Consider the following 16,580-nt stretch of genomic DNA (forward strand, 5'->3'; position numbering starts at 1 on the left):
ACCCTTAAGTACCTTGGCGTCACCCTCGACCGTCGCCTCTCCTGGACATCTCTGGACAATCCAAGCCAAGGCACGCTCCCGACTCCATCTCCTCAAGCTCCTTTCCGGCCGTACGTGGGGTCTGGACCCCTCCACCATTCTCCACACCTATAAATCCCTCATCCGCCCTATCCTTTGTTACGCCCATCCGGCCTGGATCTCCGCGCCCCCCTACCTTTTATAAATCCCTCCAAATCCTTGAACGCCATGCTCTCCGCCTCGCCTATCGCATCCGTCTCCCCTCCTCCATGCGGATCCTGTACGATCTCATCCCCTTCCCCCACCTCCTCCTTTTCCTTGAAAGGATATGGATCCTGTACACCTCCCGTAAACTCGATCCCCCTCATCCGCTTGTCTCACACATCCTCTCCCAACCCCGCCCGCTGCCGCGCCTGTATTCCCACGTCCCACCCGGTCTCCATCTCTCCACCCTCCTTACCCTCTCCCAAGGTGGCTTCCGCCAGCTCCCCCTTCCTGATGATGTCCTCCTCCCCTCCATCTACCCCTCCTATCAACTTTGATCCTCCCCCCACTTCCTGTGTTCTTTTCTTTAGGCACCCTCCCTCCCTTCTCTTTTCCTTTTCCCCCATCCCCTCCCTCCACCCCTCTTCCCCCAGGCTTCCCCTCCCCCTTCTTCCCTCCCCTATCTCCCATGCCCCTGGCATCTCTGCTCTCCCCTCTCCCTCTCCCTCTCCCTCTCCCACTCCCCTTCCTCCTCCTCCTCTCTTGGCAGGTCCCTGGACTCGCACAAGCTCAGTGAACATTCGCGCGCCAGAGATCATCGCCATCAGTGTCTCGTGTGTGTGCCTTCGTTTGTGTTTAGTGTTTGTTCGCCGTCACGCCACCACTGTTCACGTGTGCCGTCGCCATCATCCCTGTTCTGTGTGCCGTGTCAACTAGTGTTCGTGATGTTTCTCGTCCAGCGTGAACGGCTCCATGTTTTTTTGTTTTTTTTAGTGTCTACATTTTTTGCCCGCCGATTTGATTGTATTCTCTGTGCCACCTATATGTACTACTTATTGTCAAACTCAAGGCTGAAGAGCGGCGTACTGTGCTGCTGACAGCCCGCCTTTGTATAAGGTGTTTAAAATCACAATAAAGAAAGAAAAAAAAATAGTGAAGTGCACCAGCGGTATATTCTGCCCTGTGGCCGTTAACGTTCCAATTACCTGCCCTGGTCGTTAGCGTAGTTTTGCGGCGGTGTGTTTTCCTCGCCGTGTTGATGCTGTCCGGCACGGGGTGTAGTTCGACAGCTTGCTGTTGTTCTCTTTTTCTCTTTGAGTGTCTACTCCGCGTTGACTGTGTTTATACGCCAATTATTAAGGCATAATCCTGCTGCGATCCTCGTCTTCGCTGGTACCTTTGGTTGTCGTGCTCTTGGTCGGGTGGAAGGGAATTGATTAGGCGGTTGGTTGGTTCGTCAACCGTCCATAGGTCGTGCTGCAACCCGATTGTTTAGTGTTACGCTTGGCTGTCGGTCTCACCTAAACTGTGGTTAGAGTTTCCTCCCCAGGCTGAGCCTTGGAACACTTCTGAGCACCACTGTTTGTTGTTTCTGATTGTCATCTTATTTGGTCGCGGGTACTGTGCCAGGCTTTCAGCTGTGTATTAATATCATCTGTTTTATGTTTAGTATATGGTATTCAGCCGAACTTCATAACAACTTTAAGATTAGGCCTTCAGCCATGTTTCATTTACAATATTTGTTGCTCTGTATTTAGGCCTTTATCCGCGTCTGTGTCAGAATCTGTGGCTTTAATGTTTAAATCCTTGTCTGTAAGGTTTCTCTATAATTATTTTAAATTCTTGAAACGACCTTCAGCCGTGTTCTGTAAATGTTTATCTTAAGGTTGTCTTTAATTATTCTTGAATAATTGCTTGGGCCTTCAGCCGACAAGATACTTAAAATTTCTTAAGATGTTTTATGTTGTACTGTGTAAAGGCGTATGTTTAAAGTCTCTCTTTAATTATCTAAAGAAAATTTTTTATATTGGGCTTTCAGCCGAAGAATTAACTTTAATTTTCCTTAATATGGCCTGTAGCCGGAATTTGTAAATGCTTGGCTTTTAAAGAATTTCCTTAGGTGATCTGAAATATTATTTCTGCCTTTAGCAGAGAAGATATTCTATGGCCTGTAGCCGGAATTTGTAAATGCTTGGCTTTTAAAGAATTTCCTTAGCTGACCTGAAATGTTATTTCTGCCTTTAGCAGAGAATATATTCTAATTTTTAAGTAAGGCCTTCAGCCGTTACTCTAAATCTTGCTGTTTTAAAAGCAATCATTTAAACTTACTCCGGAGAAGTTACTTGGGCCCTCAGCCTTGAATTGAGCTTTGTTGTTTTAAAGAGAAAACTGTGCATTGATTTAAGAAATAAAGTTGTGTGTGTTCTTGTATAACTAACACTAATTGGCCTTCGCCCCTTTCCACAACCTGATCCACTCTGCCCTGCGAAACCAGATTGCAATATTCTTGTTTCTAAAGAGCCAATTGCGTTCGAGTTAAACAATTTAGTTATTAATTTTTGTTATTTTCCTTATTATTATTTACTGTAAATTTAAGATACATGTGACCTAAGAAACGCCGTATATTACAGTATGAAATGTCAGAATGAAATTAGCAAATAACAAAAAATGTCCCCCAACCCAGGATCGAACCCACGACCTCCTGCATGCTAACCCAAAACTCTATCTACTGCACCAACTGTGCAGCGGAACTGTGGGCTCCTGACAAAGATAATCATTGGACTACAGTGTTGCCAGATTGCCACTCTTTAACGTCCATTTTCTGCCGGTTGCACTCACCGGACGAAATTTTGCGACAAGACAATTTTTTATCGCTGGCATATGAGGAGTCGCGCTGCGAAGTCCGAGTGTGCGAATTTCGCTTCACTATATATATATATATATATATATATATATATATATATATATATATATATATATAAAATTGCTTCGCTATTGACATTGATACACCGATCCCAGCGCATAGGAAGGGAATGGATGACTTCAGTGTAGAAACTCATAGCTTGTCGATGTTTCCAGTTTTCCATGGTGTCCTGCACTTCCGTGTCACAAGTAAACCTCTGAGCTTCCAGAGTTTGCTTTAATGGCTCAAAGACATGCTAGTCACATGGGGAGAAATCGGGGATGTAATGAAGATGTTACAGGACCTAACACAGGAATTTCTGAAGGAGGTCGAGTGTCTTCTCGGACACATGTGGCCTAGAGTTGTCCTAGAGAAGGACTACACCATTCGAGAGATTTTCCCTGCGCTGGTATCAGCAATATGTTGAAATACTGCACAACAGTAACTGTTGCACCCAGTGGTAGTCAGTCAATGAGTAGTAGTCCTTCTTTATCTAAAAACAAATTGAGTATAACGTTTTTGGAGATGGACGGAGTAGTCTTTTTTCGTATGAGAGGAGCCGAGATGCCACCAATCTCATTCTATTGGAGGAAGGATCAAAATAGTGACACCACGTTTCATCATCTGGCACAATCTGCGCAACGAAATCCGTCCCTTGCTCCGCATATCTCAACAGATTGGTCAAGCAAACACCCATTCTCTCCGTCTTCTGCTTCTCTGAAAGATGCCTGGCTACCCACTGCGCACCAACTTTACCATAACGAAGCTTCTCGTGGATCATGTAATGCACACCTTAATCGACAGATCAGCAGCAGTACCACATGTGATGGCCCGTCGATTCGTCCGTATAAGCTCCTCCACAGCCGAAATCGTGGCACTTGTGGTACGAACGTGCACTTGTCCAGGGCATCACATATTCTTGATGTTTACACGTCCCGTCTCATAGCAATGACACCAAGGGAATGTTGTAAACCACGCGGGACACTGCTTTCTGTACACTTCATTCATCCTGCGATAAAATTGTAAAGCATGTTTCCCTTCTGTTCGAAGAAATTGGATAACCACTCTTTCTGCCGATTAGGAGGAAGCCATCATATAACGAGCTGTGGAAACAACTCTCCTGCCGAGAATGCTAATACGCTGCTTCCCGGACTCGGGTATGCGCGCCGGCTCCGGATTGATTCCGCCCGGCGAATTAACGACGAGGGGCTGTGTGCCAGTCAGCCTGGATGTGGTCTTCAGACGGTTTTCCACATCCCACTAGGTGAATACCGGGCTGGTCCCCACGTCCCGCCTCAGTTACACGAGCCGCGCGGGATTAGCCGAGCGGTCTCAGGCGCTGCAGTCATGGACTGTGCGGCTGGTCCTGGCGGAGGTGCGAGTCCTCCCGTGGGCATGGGTGTGTGTGTTTGTCCTTAGGATAATTTAGGTTAAGTAGTGTTTAAGCTTAGGAACTGATGACCTTAGCAGTTAAGTCCCATAAGATTTCACACACATTTTAACTTTTTTTCAGTTACATGACTCGCAGACATTGTTAGAACGTTCGCAATCTTTCATGGTTTACACTAGACACAGACAGCTGAGGTACACTAATTCCATCCCAGGGGGTATGGGATGGCGACAGGGAGGGCATCCGGCTACCCCCTTAAAATTAACCATGCCACATCCGAAATTAACCATGCCAATCCTGCGCAAATTGCGGGACAAAGGCACTAGCAAAAGAAGAAGACACCTTATACACTGATTTATGGAAATAGTCGCAACACCAAAAAATAATTAATGTGCAGTAATGAATTTTTTGGAATACTTTTGTCTAGTAACCTATTTAAGTGATTAACTTTGCAAGATCACAGGTTAATGTAAGAGCGGGATAAGCCATTTCAAAAGTGAAATACGGTGTATTAATAATCGGTGTAACCACCAGAAGTCTGGAACCGCGCGACCGCTACAGTCGCAGGTTCGAATCCTGCCTCGGGCATGGATGTGTGTGATGTCCTTAGGTTAGTTAGGTTTAAGTAGTTCTAAGTTCTAGGAGACTGATGACCTCAGGAGTTAAGTCCCATAGTGCTCAGAGCCATTTTAACCACCAGAATGTTGAATGCATGCAGGCTAACGTGCATGCAATATGTTGTACAGGTGTCGGATATCAGTTTGTGAGCTGGAGTTACATGCCTGTTGCACTTGATCGGTCAACACAGGGACGGTTGATGATGGTTGTGGATGACGCGGGAGTTGTCGTCCAATGATGCCCCATATGTGCTCGACTGGAGACAGACCTGGCGATCCAGCAGGCCAGGGCAACGTCTCGACGCTGTGTAGAGCATGTCGGGTTGTAAGTAGGCTGTTTAGGTTTTCTTAGTGGTAACGCCACGTAGCGCTCTGTATGAAAATCACTCGCTGTGCTGTGTGCAGTCTGTGGCTGGTTTGCATTGTTGGAATTTGCTGTTGTAGTGTTGGGCAGTTGGAGGTGAGCCGCCAGCGGTGGTGGATGTGGGGAAGTGAGATGGCGGATTTTTGAGAGCGGATGGTCTGGACGTGTGTCCATCAGAGACAGTACATTTGTAAGACTGGATGTCATGAACTGATATATATACGGGGGTTGTTTTTTAAGTAAGGGCCGTTCGCGCGTATAGTCCTGTAGTTCGCGCGGATGCCGCAACAAGCCACCGCGCCACTTGCCGGCATCCTTCCCGTTCACACTGATGCAAGTTGCAGCTCTGTAGCTGACGTGTACGCATCGCTGTGCTACTTTATAATGTTTACGATTATTGAATCGCCCGCCGCGTGTGAGATACGGTCAGTGATACGTTTTTTGATTGCGAGAAGCCTATCAGCTGCATAAATTCATCGTCAGTTAACAGAAGTTTATGGCTTGAATGCAATGAATGAAGGTAAAGTGCATCAATGGGTTTTTTAAGTAAGGGCCGTTCGCGCGTATAGTCCTGTAGTTCGCGCGGACGCCGCAACAAGCCACCGCGCCACTTGCCGGCATCCTTCCCGTTCACACTGATGCAAGTTGCAGCTCTGTAGCTGACGTGTACGCATCGCTGTGCTACTTTATAATGTTTACAATTATTGAATCGCCCGCCGCGTGTGAGATACGGTCAGTGATACGTTTTTTGATTGCGAGAAGCCTATCAGCTGCATAAATTCATCGTCAGTTAACAGAAGTTTATGGCTTGAATGCAATGAATGAAGGTAAAGTGCATCAATGGGTTTTTTAAGTAAGGGCCGTTCGCGCGTATAGTCCTGTAGTTCGCGCGGACGCCGCAACAAGCCACCGCGCCACTTGCCGGCATCCTTCCCGTTCACACTGATGCAAGTTGCAGCTCTGTAGCTGACGTGTACGCATCGCTGTGCTACTTTATAATGTTTACGATTATTGAATCGCCCGCCGCGTGTGAGATACGGTCAGTGATACGTTTTTTGACCGCGAGAAGCCTATCAGCTGCATAAATTCATCGTCAGTTAACAGAAGTTTATGGCTTGAATGCAATGAATGAAGGTAAAGTGCATCAATGGGTTTTTTAAGTAAGGGCCGTTCGCGCGTATAGTCCTGTAGTTCGCGCGGACGCCGCAACAAGCCACCGCGCCACTTGCCGGCATCCTTCCCGTTCACACTGATGCAAGTTGCAGCTCTGTAGCTGACGTGTACGCATCGCTGTGCTACTTTATAATGTTTACGATTATTGAATCGCCCGCCGCGTGTGAGATACGGTCAGTGATACGTTTTTTGATCGCGAGAAGCCTATCAGCTGCATAAATTCATCGTCAGTTAACAGAAGATTATGGCTTGAATGCAATGAATGAAGGTAAAGTGCATCAATGGGTTTTTTAAGTAAGGGCCGTTCGCGCGTATAGTCCTGTAGTTCGCGCGGACGCCGCAACAAGCCACCGCGCCACTTGCCGGCATCCTTCCCGTTCACACTGATGCAAGTTGCAGCTCTGTAGCTGACGTGTACGCATCGCTGTGCTACTTTATAATGTTTACGATTATTGAATCGCCCGCCGCGTGTGAGATACGGTCAGTGATACGTTTTTTGATTGCGAGAAGCCTATCAGCTGCATAAATTCATCGTCAGTTAACAGAAGTTTATGGCTTGAATGCAATGAATGAAGGTAAAGTGCATCAATGGGTTTTTTAAGTAAGGGCCGTTCGCGCGTATAGTCCTGTAGTTCGCGCGGACGCCGCAACAAGCCACCGCGCCACTTGCCGGCATCCTTCCCGTTCACACTGATGCAAGTTGCAGCTCTGTAGCTGACGTGTACGCATCGCTGTGCTACTTTATAATGTTTACGATTATTGAATCGCCCGCCGCGTGTGAGATACGGTCAGTGATACGTTTTTTGATTGCGAGAAGCCTATCAGCTGCATAAATTCATCGTCAGTTAACAGAAGTTTATGGCTTGAATGCAATGAATGAAGGTAAAGTGCATCAATGGGTTTTTAAAGTAAGGGCCGTTCGCGCGTATAGTCCTGTAGTTCCCGCGGACACCGCAACAAGCCACCGCGCCACTTGCCGGCATCCTTCCCGTTCACACTGATGCATGTTGCAGCTCTGTAGCTGACGTGTACGCATCGCTGTGCTACTTTATAATGTTTACGATTATTGAATCGCCCGCCGCGTGTGAGATACGGTCAGTGATACGTTTTTTGATTGCGAGAAGCCTATCAGCTGCATAAATTCATCGTCAGTTAACAGAAGTTTATGGCTTGAATGCAATGAATGAAGGTAAAGTGCATCAATGGGTTTTTTAAGTAAGGGCCGTTCGCGCATATAGTCCTGTAGTTCACGCGGACGCCGCAACAAGCCACCGCGCCACTTGCCGGCATCCTTCCCGTTCACACTGATGCAAGTTGCAGCTCTGTAGCTGACGTGTACGCATCGCTGTGCTACTTTACAATGTTTACGATTATTGAATCGCCCGCCGCGTGTGAGATACGGTCAGTGATACGTTTTTTGATTGCGAGAAGCCTATCAGCTGCATAAATTCATCGTCAGTTAACAGAAGTTTATGGCTTGAATGCAATGAATGAAGGTAAAGTGCATCAATGGGTTTTTTAAGTAAGGGCCATTCGCGCGTATAGTCCTGTAGTTCACGCGGACACCGCAACAAGCCACCGCGCCACTTGCCGGCATCCTTCCCGTTCACACTGATGCAAGTTGCAGCTCTGTAGCTGACGTGTACGCATCGCTGTGCTACTTTATAATGTTTACGATTATTGAATCGCCCGCCGCGTGTGAGATACGGTCAGTGATACGTTTTTTGACCGCGAGAAGCCTATCAGCTGCATAAATTCATCGTCAGTTAACAGAAGTTTATGGCTTGAATGCAATGAATGAAGGTAAAGTGCATCAATGGGTTTTTTAAGTAAGGGCCGTTCGCGCGTATAGTCCTGTAGTTCACGCGGACACCGCAACAAGCCACCGCGCCACTTGCCGGCATCCTTCCCGTTCACACTGATGCAAGTTGCAGCTCTGTAGCTGACGTGTACGCATCGCTGTGCTACTTTATAATGTTTACAATTATTGAATCGCCCGCCGCGTGTGAGATACGGTCAGTGATACGTTTTTTGATTGCGAGAAGCCTATCAGCTGCATAAATTCATCGTCAGTTAACAGAAGTTTATGGCTTGAATGCAATGAATGAAGGTAAAGTGCATCAATGGGTTTTTTAAGTAAGGGCCGTTCGCGCGTATAGTCCTGTAGTTCGCGCGGACGCCGCAACAAGCCACCGCGCCACTTGCCGGCATCCTTCCCGTTCACACTGATGCAAGTTGCAGCTCAGTAGCTGACGTGTACGCATCGCTGTGCTACTTTACAATGTTTACGATTATTGAATCGCCCGCCGCGTGTGAGATACGGTCAGTGATACGTTTTTTGATTGCGAGAAGCCTATCAGCTGCATAAATTCATCGTCAGTTAACAGAAGTTTATGGCTTGAATGCAATGAATGAAGGTAAAGTGCATCAATGGGTTTTTTAAGTAAGGGCCGTTCGCGCGTATAGTCCTGTAGTTCACGCGGACGCCGCAACAAGCCACCGCGCCACTTGCCGGCATCCTTCCCGTTCACACTGATGCAAGTTGCAGCTCTGTAGCTGACGTGTACGCATCGCTGTGCTACTTTATAATGTATACGATTATTGAATCGCCCGCCGCGTGTGAGATACGGTCAGTGATACGTTTTTTGACCGCGAGAAGCCTATCAGCTGCATAAATTCATCGTCAGTTAACAGAAGTTTATGGCTTGAATGCAATGAATGAAGGTAAAGTGCATCAATGGGTTTTTTAAGTAAGGGCCGTTCGCGCGTATAGTCCTGTAGTTCGCGCTGACGCCGCAACAAGCCACCGCGCCACTTGCCGGCATCCTTCCCGTTCACACTGATGCAAGTTGCAGCTCTGTAGCTGACGTGTACGCATCGCTGTGCTACTTTATAATGTTTACGATTATTGAATCGCCCGCCGCGTGTGAGATACGGTCAGTGATACGTTTTTTGATTGCGAGAAGCCTATCAGCTGCATAAATTCATCGTCAGTTAACAGAAGTTTATGGCTTGAATGCAATGAATGAAGGTAAAGTGCATCAATGGGTTTTTTAAGTAAGGGCCGTTCGCGCGTATAGTCCTGTAGTTCACGCGGACACCGCAACAAGCCACCGCGCCACTTGCCGGCATCCTTCCCGTTCACACTGATGCAAGTTGCAGCTCTGTAGCTGACGTGTACGCATCGCTGTGCTACTTTATAATGTTTACGATTATTGAATCGCCCGCCGCGTGTGAGATACGGTCATTGATACGTTTTTTGACCGCGAGAAGCCTATCAGCTGCATAAATTCATCGTCAGTTAACAGAAGTTTATGGCTTGAATGCAATGAATGAAGGTAAAGTGCATCAATGGGTTTTTTAAGTAAGGGCCGTTCGCGCGTATAGTCCTGTAGTTCGCGCGGACGCCGCAACAAGCCACCGCGCCACTTGCCGGCATCCTTCCCGTTCACACTGATGCAAGTTGCAGCTCTGTAGCTGACGTGTACGCATCGCTGTGCTACTTTATAATGTTTACGATTATTGAATCGCCCGCCGCGTGTGAGATACGGTCAGTGATACGTTTTTTGATTGCGAGAAGCCTATCAGCTGCATAAATTCATCGTCAGTTAACAGAAGTTTATGGCTTGAATGCAATGAATGAAGGTAAAGTGCATCAATGGGTTTTTTAAGTAAGGGCCGTTCGCGCGTATAGTCCTGTAGTTCGCGCGGACGCCGCAACAAGCCACCGCGCCACTTGCCGGCATCCTTCCCGTTCACACTGATGCAAGTTGCAGCTCTGTAGCTGACGTGTACGCATCGCTGTGCTACTTTACAATGTTTACGATTATTGAATCGCCCGCCGCGTGTGAGATACGGTCAGTGATACGTTTTTTGATTGCGAGAAGCCTATCAGCTGCATAAATTCATCGTCAGTTAACAGAAGTTTATGGCTTGAATGCAATGAATGAAGGTAAAGTGCATCAATGGGTTTTTTAAGTAAGGGCCGTTCGCGCGTATAGTCCTGTAGTTCACGCGGACACCGCAACAAGCCACCGCGCCACTTGCCGGCATCCTTCCCGTTCACACTGATGCAAGTTGCAGCTCTGTAGATGACGTGTACGCATCGCTGTGCTACTTTATAATGTTTACGATTATTGAATCGCCTGCCGCGTGTGAGATACGGTCAGTGATACGTTTTTTGACCGCGAGAAGCCTATAAGCTGCATAAATTCATCGTCAGTTAACAGAAGTTTATGGCTTGAATGCAATGAATGAAGGTAAAGTGCATCAATGGGTTTTTTAAGTAAGGGCCGTTCGCGCGTATAGTCCTGTAGTTCACGCGGACACCGCAACAAGCCACCGCGCCACTTGCCGGCATCCTTCCCGTTCACACTGATGCAAGTTGCAGCTCTGTAGCTGACGTGTACGCATCGCTGTGCTACTTTATAATGTTTACGATTATTGAATCGCCCGCCGCGTGTGAGATACGGTCAGTGATACGTTTTTTGACCGCGAGAAGCCTATCAGCTGCATAAATTCATCGTCAGTTAACAGAAGTTTATGGCTTGAATGCAATGAGTGAAGGTAAAGTGCATCAATGGGTTTTTTAAGTAAGGGCCGTTCGCGCGTATAGTCCTGTAGTTCGCGCGGACGCCGCAACAAGCCACCGCGCCACTTGCCGGCATCCTTCCCGTTCACACTGATGCAAGTTGCAGCTCTGTAGCTGACGTGTACGCATCGCTGTGCTACTTTATAATGTTTACGATTATTGAATCGCCCGCCGCGTGTGAGATACGGTCAGTGATACGTTTTTTGATTGCGAGAAGCCTATCAGCTGCATAAATTCATCGTCAGTTAACAGAAGTTTATGGCTTGAATGCAATGAATGAAGGTAAAGTGCATCAATGGGTTTTTTAAGTAAGGGCCGTTCGCGCGTATAGTCCTGTAGTTCGCGCGGACGCCGCAACAAGCCACCGCGCCACTTGCCGGCATCCTTCCCGTTCACACTGATGCAAGTTGCAGCTCTGTAGCTGACGTGTACGCATCGCTGTGCTACTTTACAATGTTTACGATTATTGAATCGCCCGCCGCGTGTGAGATACGGTCAGTGATACGTTTTTTGATTGCGAGAAGCCTATCAGCTGCATAAATTCATCGTCAGTTAACAGAAGTTTATGGCTTGAATGCAATGAATGAAGGTAAAGTGCATCAATGGGTTTTTAAAGTAAGGGCCGTTCGCGCGTATAGTCCTGTAGTTCACGCGGACACCGCAACAAGCCACCGCGCCACTTGCCGGCATCCTTCCCGTTCACACTGATGCAAGTTGCAGCTCTGTAGCTGACGTGTACGCATCGCTGTGCTACTTTATAATGTTTACGATTATTGAATCGCCCGCCGCGTGTGAGATACGGTCAGTGATACGTTTTTTGATTGCGAGAAGCCTATCAGCTGCATAAATTCATCGTCAGTTAACAGAAGTTTATGGCTTGAATGCAATGAATGAAGGTAAAGTGCATCAATGGGTTTTTTAAGTAAGGGCCGTTCGCGCGTATAGTCCTGTAGTTCGCGCGGACGCCGCAACAAGCCACCGCGCCACTTGCCGGCATCCTTCCCGTTCACACTGATGCAAGTTGCAGCTCAGTAGCTGACGTGTACGCATCGCTGTGCTACTTTATAATGTTTACGATTATTGAATCGCCCGCCGCGTGTGAGATACGGTCAGTGATACGTTTTTTGATTGCGAGAAGCCTATCAGCTGCATAAATTCATCGTCAGTTAACAGAAGTTTATGGCTTGAATGCAATGAATGAAGGTAAAGTGCATCAATGGGTTTTTTAAGTAAGGGCCGTTCGCGCGTATAGTCCTGTAGTTCGCGCGGACGCCGCAACAAGCCACCGCGCCACTTGCCGGCATCCTTCCCGTTCACACTGATGCAAGTTGCAGCTCTGTAGCTGACGTGTACGCATCGCTGTGCTACTTTATAATGTTTACGATTATTGAATCGCCCGCCGCGTGTGAGATACGGTCAGTGATACGTTTTTTGATTGCGAGAAGCCTATCAGCTGCATAAATTCATCGTCAGTTAACAGAAGTTTATGGCTTGAATGCAATGAATGAAGGTAAAGTGCATCAATGGGTTTTTTAAGTAAGGGCCGTTCGCGCGTATAGTCCTGTAGTTCGCGCGGACGCCGCAACAAGCCACCGCGCCACTTGCCGGCATCCTTCCCGTTCACACTGATGCAAGTTGCAGCTCAGTAGCTGACGTGTACGCATCGCTGTGCTACTTTATAATGTTTACGATTATTGAATCGCCCGCCGCGTGTGAGATACGGTCAGTGATACGTTTTTTGATTGCGAGAAGCCTATCAGCTGCATAAATTCATCGTCAGTTAACAGAAGTTTATGGCTTGAATGCAATGAATGAAGGTAAAGTGCATCAATGGGTTTTTTAAGTAAGGGCCGTTTGCGCGTATAGTCCTGTAGTTCGCGCGGACGCCGCAACAAGCCACCGCGCCACTTGCCGGCATCCTTCCCGTTCACACTGATGCAAGTTGCAGCTCTGTAGCTGACGTGTACGCATCGCTGTGCTACTTTACAATGTTTACGATTATTGAATCGCCCGTCGCGTGTGAGATACGGTCAGTGATACGTTTTTTGATTGCGAGAAGCCTATCAGCTGCATAAATTCATCGTCAGTTAACAGAAGTTTATGGCTTGAATGCAATGAATGAAGGTAAAGTGCATCAATGGGTTTTTTAAGTAAGGGCCGTTCGCGCGTATAGTCCTGTAGTTCACGCGGACACCGCAACAAGCCACCGCGCCACTTGCCGGCATCCTTCCCGTTCACACTGATGCAAGTTGCAGCTCTGTAGATGACGTGTACGCATCGCTGTGCTACTTTATAATGTTTACGATTATTGAATCGCCTGCCGCGTGTGAGATACGGTCAGTGATACTTTTTTTGACCGCGAGAAGCCTATCAGCTGCATAAATTCATCGTCAGTTAACAGAAGTTTATGGCTTGAATGCAATGAATGAAGGTAAAGTGCATCAATGGGTTTTTTAAGTAAGGGCCGTTCGCGCGTATAGTCCTGTAGTTCACGCGGACACCGCAACAAGCCACCGCGCCACTTGCCGGCATCCTTCCCGTTCACACTGATGCAAGTTGCAGCTCTGTAGCTGACGTGTACGCATCGCTGTGTTACTTTATAATGTTTACGATTATTGAATCGCCCGCCGCGTGTGAGATACGGTCAGTGATACGTTTTTTGACCGCGAGAAGCCTATCAGCTGCATAAATTCATCGTCAGTTAACAGAAGTTTATGGCTTGAATGCAATGAATGAAGGTAAAGTGCATCAATGGTTTTTTTTAAGTAAGGGCCGTTCGCGCGTATAGTCCTGTAGTTCGCGCGGACGCCGCAACAAGCCACCGCGCCACTTGCCGGCATCCTTCCCGTTCACACTGATGCAAGTTGCAGCTCTGTAGCTGACGTGTACGCATCGCTGTGCTACTTTATAATGTTTACGATTATTGAATCGCCCGCCGCGTGTGAGATACGGTCAGTGATACGTTTTTTGATTGCGAGAAGCCTATCAGCTGCATAAATTCATCGTCAGTTAACAGAAGTTTATGGCTTGAATGCAATGAATGAAGGTAAAGTGCATCAATGGGTTTTTTAAGTAAGGGCCGTTCGCGCGTATAGTCCTGTAGTTCGCGCGGACGCCGCAACAAGCCACCGCGCCACTTGCCGGCATCCTTCCCGTTCACACTGATGCAAGTTGCAGCTCTGTAGCTGACGTGTACGCATCGCTGTGCTACTTTACAATGTTTACGATTATTGAATCGCCCGCCGCGTGTGAGATACGGTCAGTGATACGTTTTTTGATTGCGAGAAGCCTATCAGCTGCATAAATTCATCGTCAGTTAACAGAAGTTTATGGCTTGAATGCAATGAATGAAGGTAAAGTGCATCAATGGGTTTTTAAAGTAAGGGCCGTTCGCGCGTATAGTCCTGTAGTTCCCGCGGACACCGCAACAAGCCACCGCGCCACTTGCCGGCATCCTTCCCGTTCACACTGATGCAAGTTGCAGCTCTGTAGCTGACGTGTACGCATCGCTGTGCTACTTTATAATGTTTACGATTATTGAATCGCCCGCCGCGTGTGAGATACGGTCAGTGATACGTTTTTTGATTGCGAGAAGCCTATCAGCTGCATAAATTCATCGTCAGTTAACAGAAGTTTATGGCTTGAATGCAATGAATGAAGGTAAAGTGCATCAATGGGTTTTTTAAGTAAGGGCCGTTCGCGCGTATAGTCCTGTAGTTCGCGCGGACGCCGCAACAAGCCACCGCGCCACTTGCCGGCATCATTCCCGTTCACACTGATGCAAGTTGCAGCTCAGTAGCTGACGTGTACGCATCGCTGTGCTACTTTATAATGTTTACGATTATTGAATCGCCCGCCGCGTGTGAGATACGGTCAGTGATACGTTTTTTGATTGCGAGAAGCCTATCAGCTGCATAAATTCATCGTCAGTTAACAGAAGTTTATGGCTTGAATGCAATGAATGAAGGTAAAGTGCATCAATGGGTTTTTTAAGTAAGGGCCGTTCGCGCGTATAGTCCTGTAGTTCGCGCGGACGCCGCAACAAGCCACCGCGCCACTTGCCGGCATCCTTCCCGTTCACACTGATGCAAGTTGCAGCTCTGTAGCTGACGTGTACGCATCGCTGTGCTACTTTATAATGTTTACGATTATTGAATCGCCCGCCGCGTGTGAGATACGGTCAGTGATACGTTTTTTGATTGCGAGAAGCCTATCAGCTGCATAAATTCATCGTCAGTTAACAGAAGTTTATGGCTTGAATGCAATGAATGAAGGTAAAGTGCATCAATGGGTTTTTTAAGTAAGGGCCGTTCGCGCGTATAGTCCTGTAGTTCGCGCGGACGCCGCAACAAGCCACCGCGCCACTTGCCGGCATCCTTCCCGTTCACACTGATGCAAGTTGCAGCTCTGTAGCTGACGTGTACGCATCGCTGTGCTACTTTATAATGTTTACGATTATTGAATCGCCCGCCGCGTGTGAGATACGGTCAGTGATACGTTTTTTGATTGCGAGAAGCCTATCAGCTGCATAAATTCATCGTCAGTTAACAGAAGTTTATGGCTTGAATGCAATGAATGAAGGTAAAGTGCATCAATGGGTTTTTTAAGTAAGGGCCGTTCGCGCGTATAGTCCTGTAGTTCGCGCGGACACCGCAACAAGCCACCGCGCCACTTGCCGGCATCCTTCCCGTTCACACTGATGCAAGTTGCAGCTCTGTAGCTGACGTGTACGCATCGCTGTGCTACTTTATAATGTTTACGATTATTGAATCGCCCGCCGCGTGTGAGATACGGTCAGTGATACGTTTTTTGATTGCGAGAAGCCTATCAGCTGCATAAATTCATCGTCAGTTAACAGAAGTTTATGGCTTGAATGCAATGAATGAAGGTAAAGTGCATCAATGGGTTTTTTAAGTAAGGGCCGTTCGCGCGTATAGTCCTAAGTTCGCGCGGACGCCGCAACAAGCCACCGCGCCACTTGCCGGCATCCTTCCCGTTCACACTGATGCAAGTTGCAGCTCTGTAGCTGACGTGTACGCATCGCTGTGCTACTTTATAATGTTTACGATTATTGAATCGCCCGCCGCGTGTGAGATACGGTCAGTGATACGTTTTTTGATTGCGAGAAGCCTATCAGCTGCATAAATTCATCGTCAGTTAACAGAAGTTTATGGCTTGAATGCAATGAATGAAGGTAAAGTGCATCAATGGGTTTTTTAAGTAAGGGCCGTTCGCGCGTATAGTCCTGTAGTTCGCGCGGACGCCGCAACAAGCCACCGCGCCACTTGCCGGCATCCTTCCCGTTCACACTGATGCAAGTTGCAGCTCTGTAGCTGACGTGTACGCATCGCTGTGCTACTTTATAATGTTTACGATTATTGAATCGCCCGCCGCGTGTGAGATACGGTCAGTGATACGTTTTTTGATTGCGAGAAGCCTATCAGCTGCTTAAATTCATCGTCAGTTAACAGAAGTTTATGGCTTGAATGCAATGAATGAAGGTAAAGTGCATCAATGGGTTTTTTAAGTAAGGGCCGTTC

Source organism: Schistocerca cancellata, chromosome 3 (genome assembly GCF_023864275.1).
Source record: "Schistocerca cancellata isolate TAMUIC-IGC-003103 chromosome 3, iqSchCanc2.1, whole genome shotgun sequence".
NCBI lineage: Eukaryota > Metazoa > Arthropoda > Insecta > Orthoptera > Acrididae > Schistocerca > Schistocerca cancellata.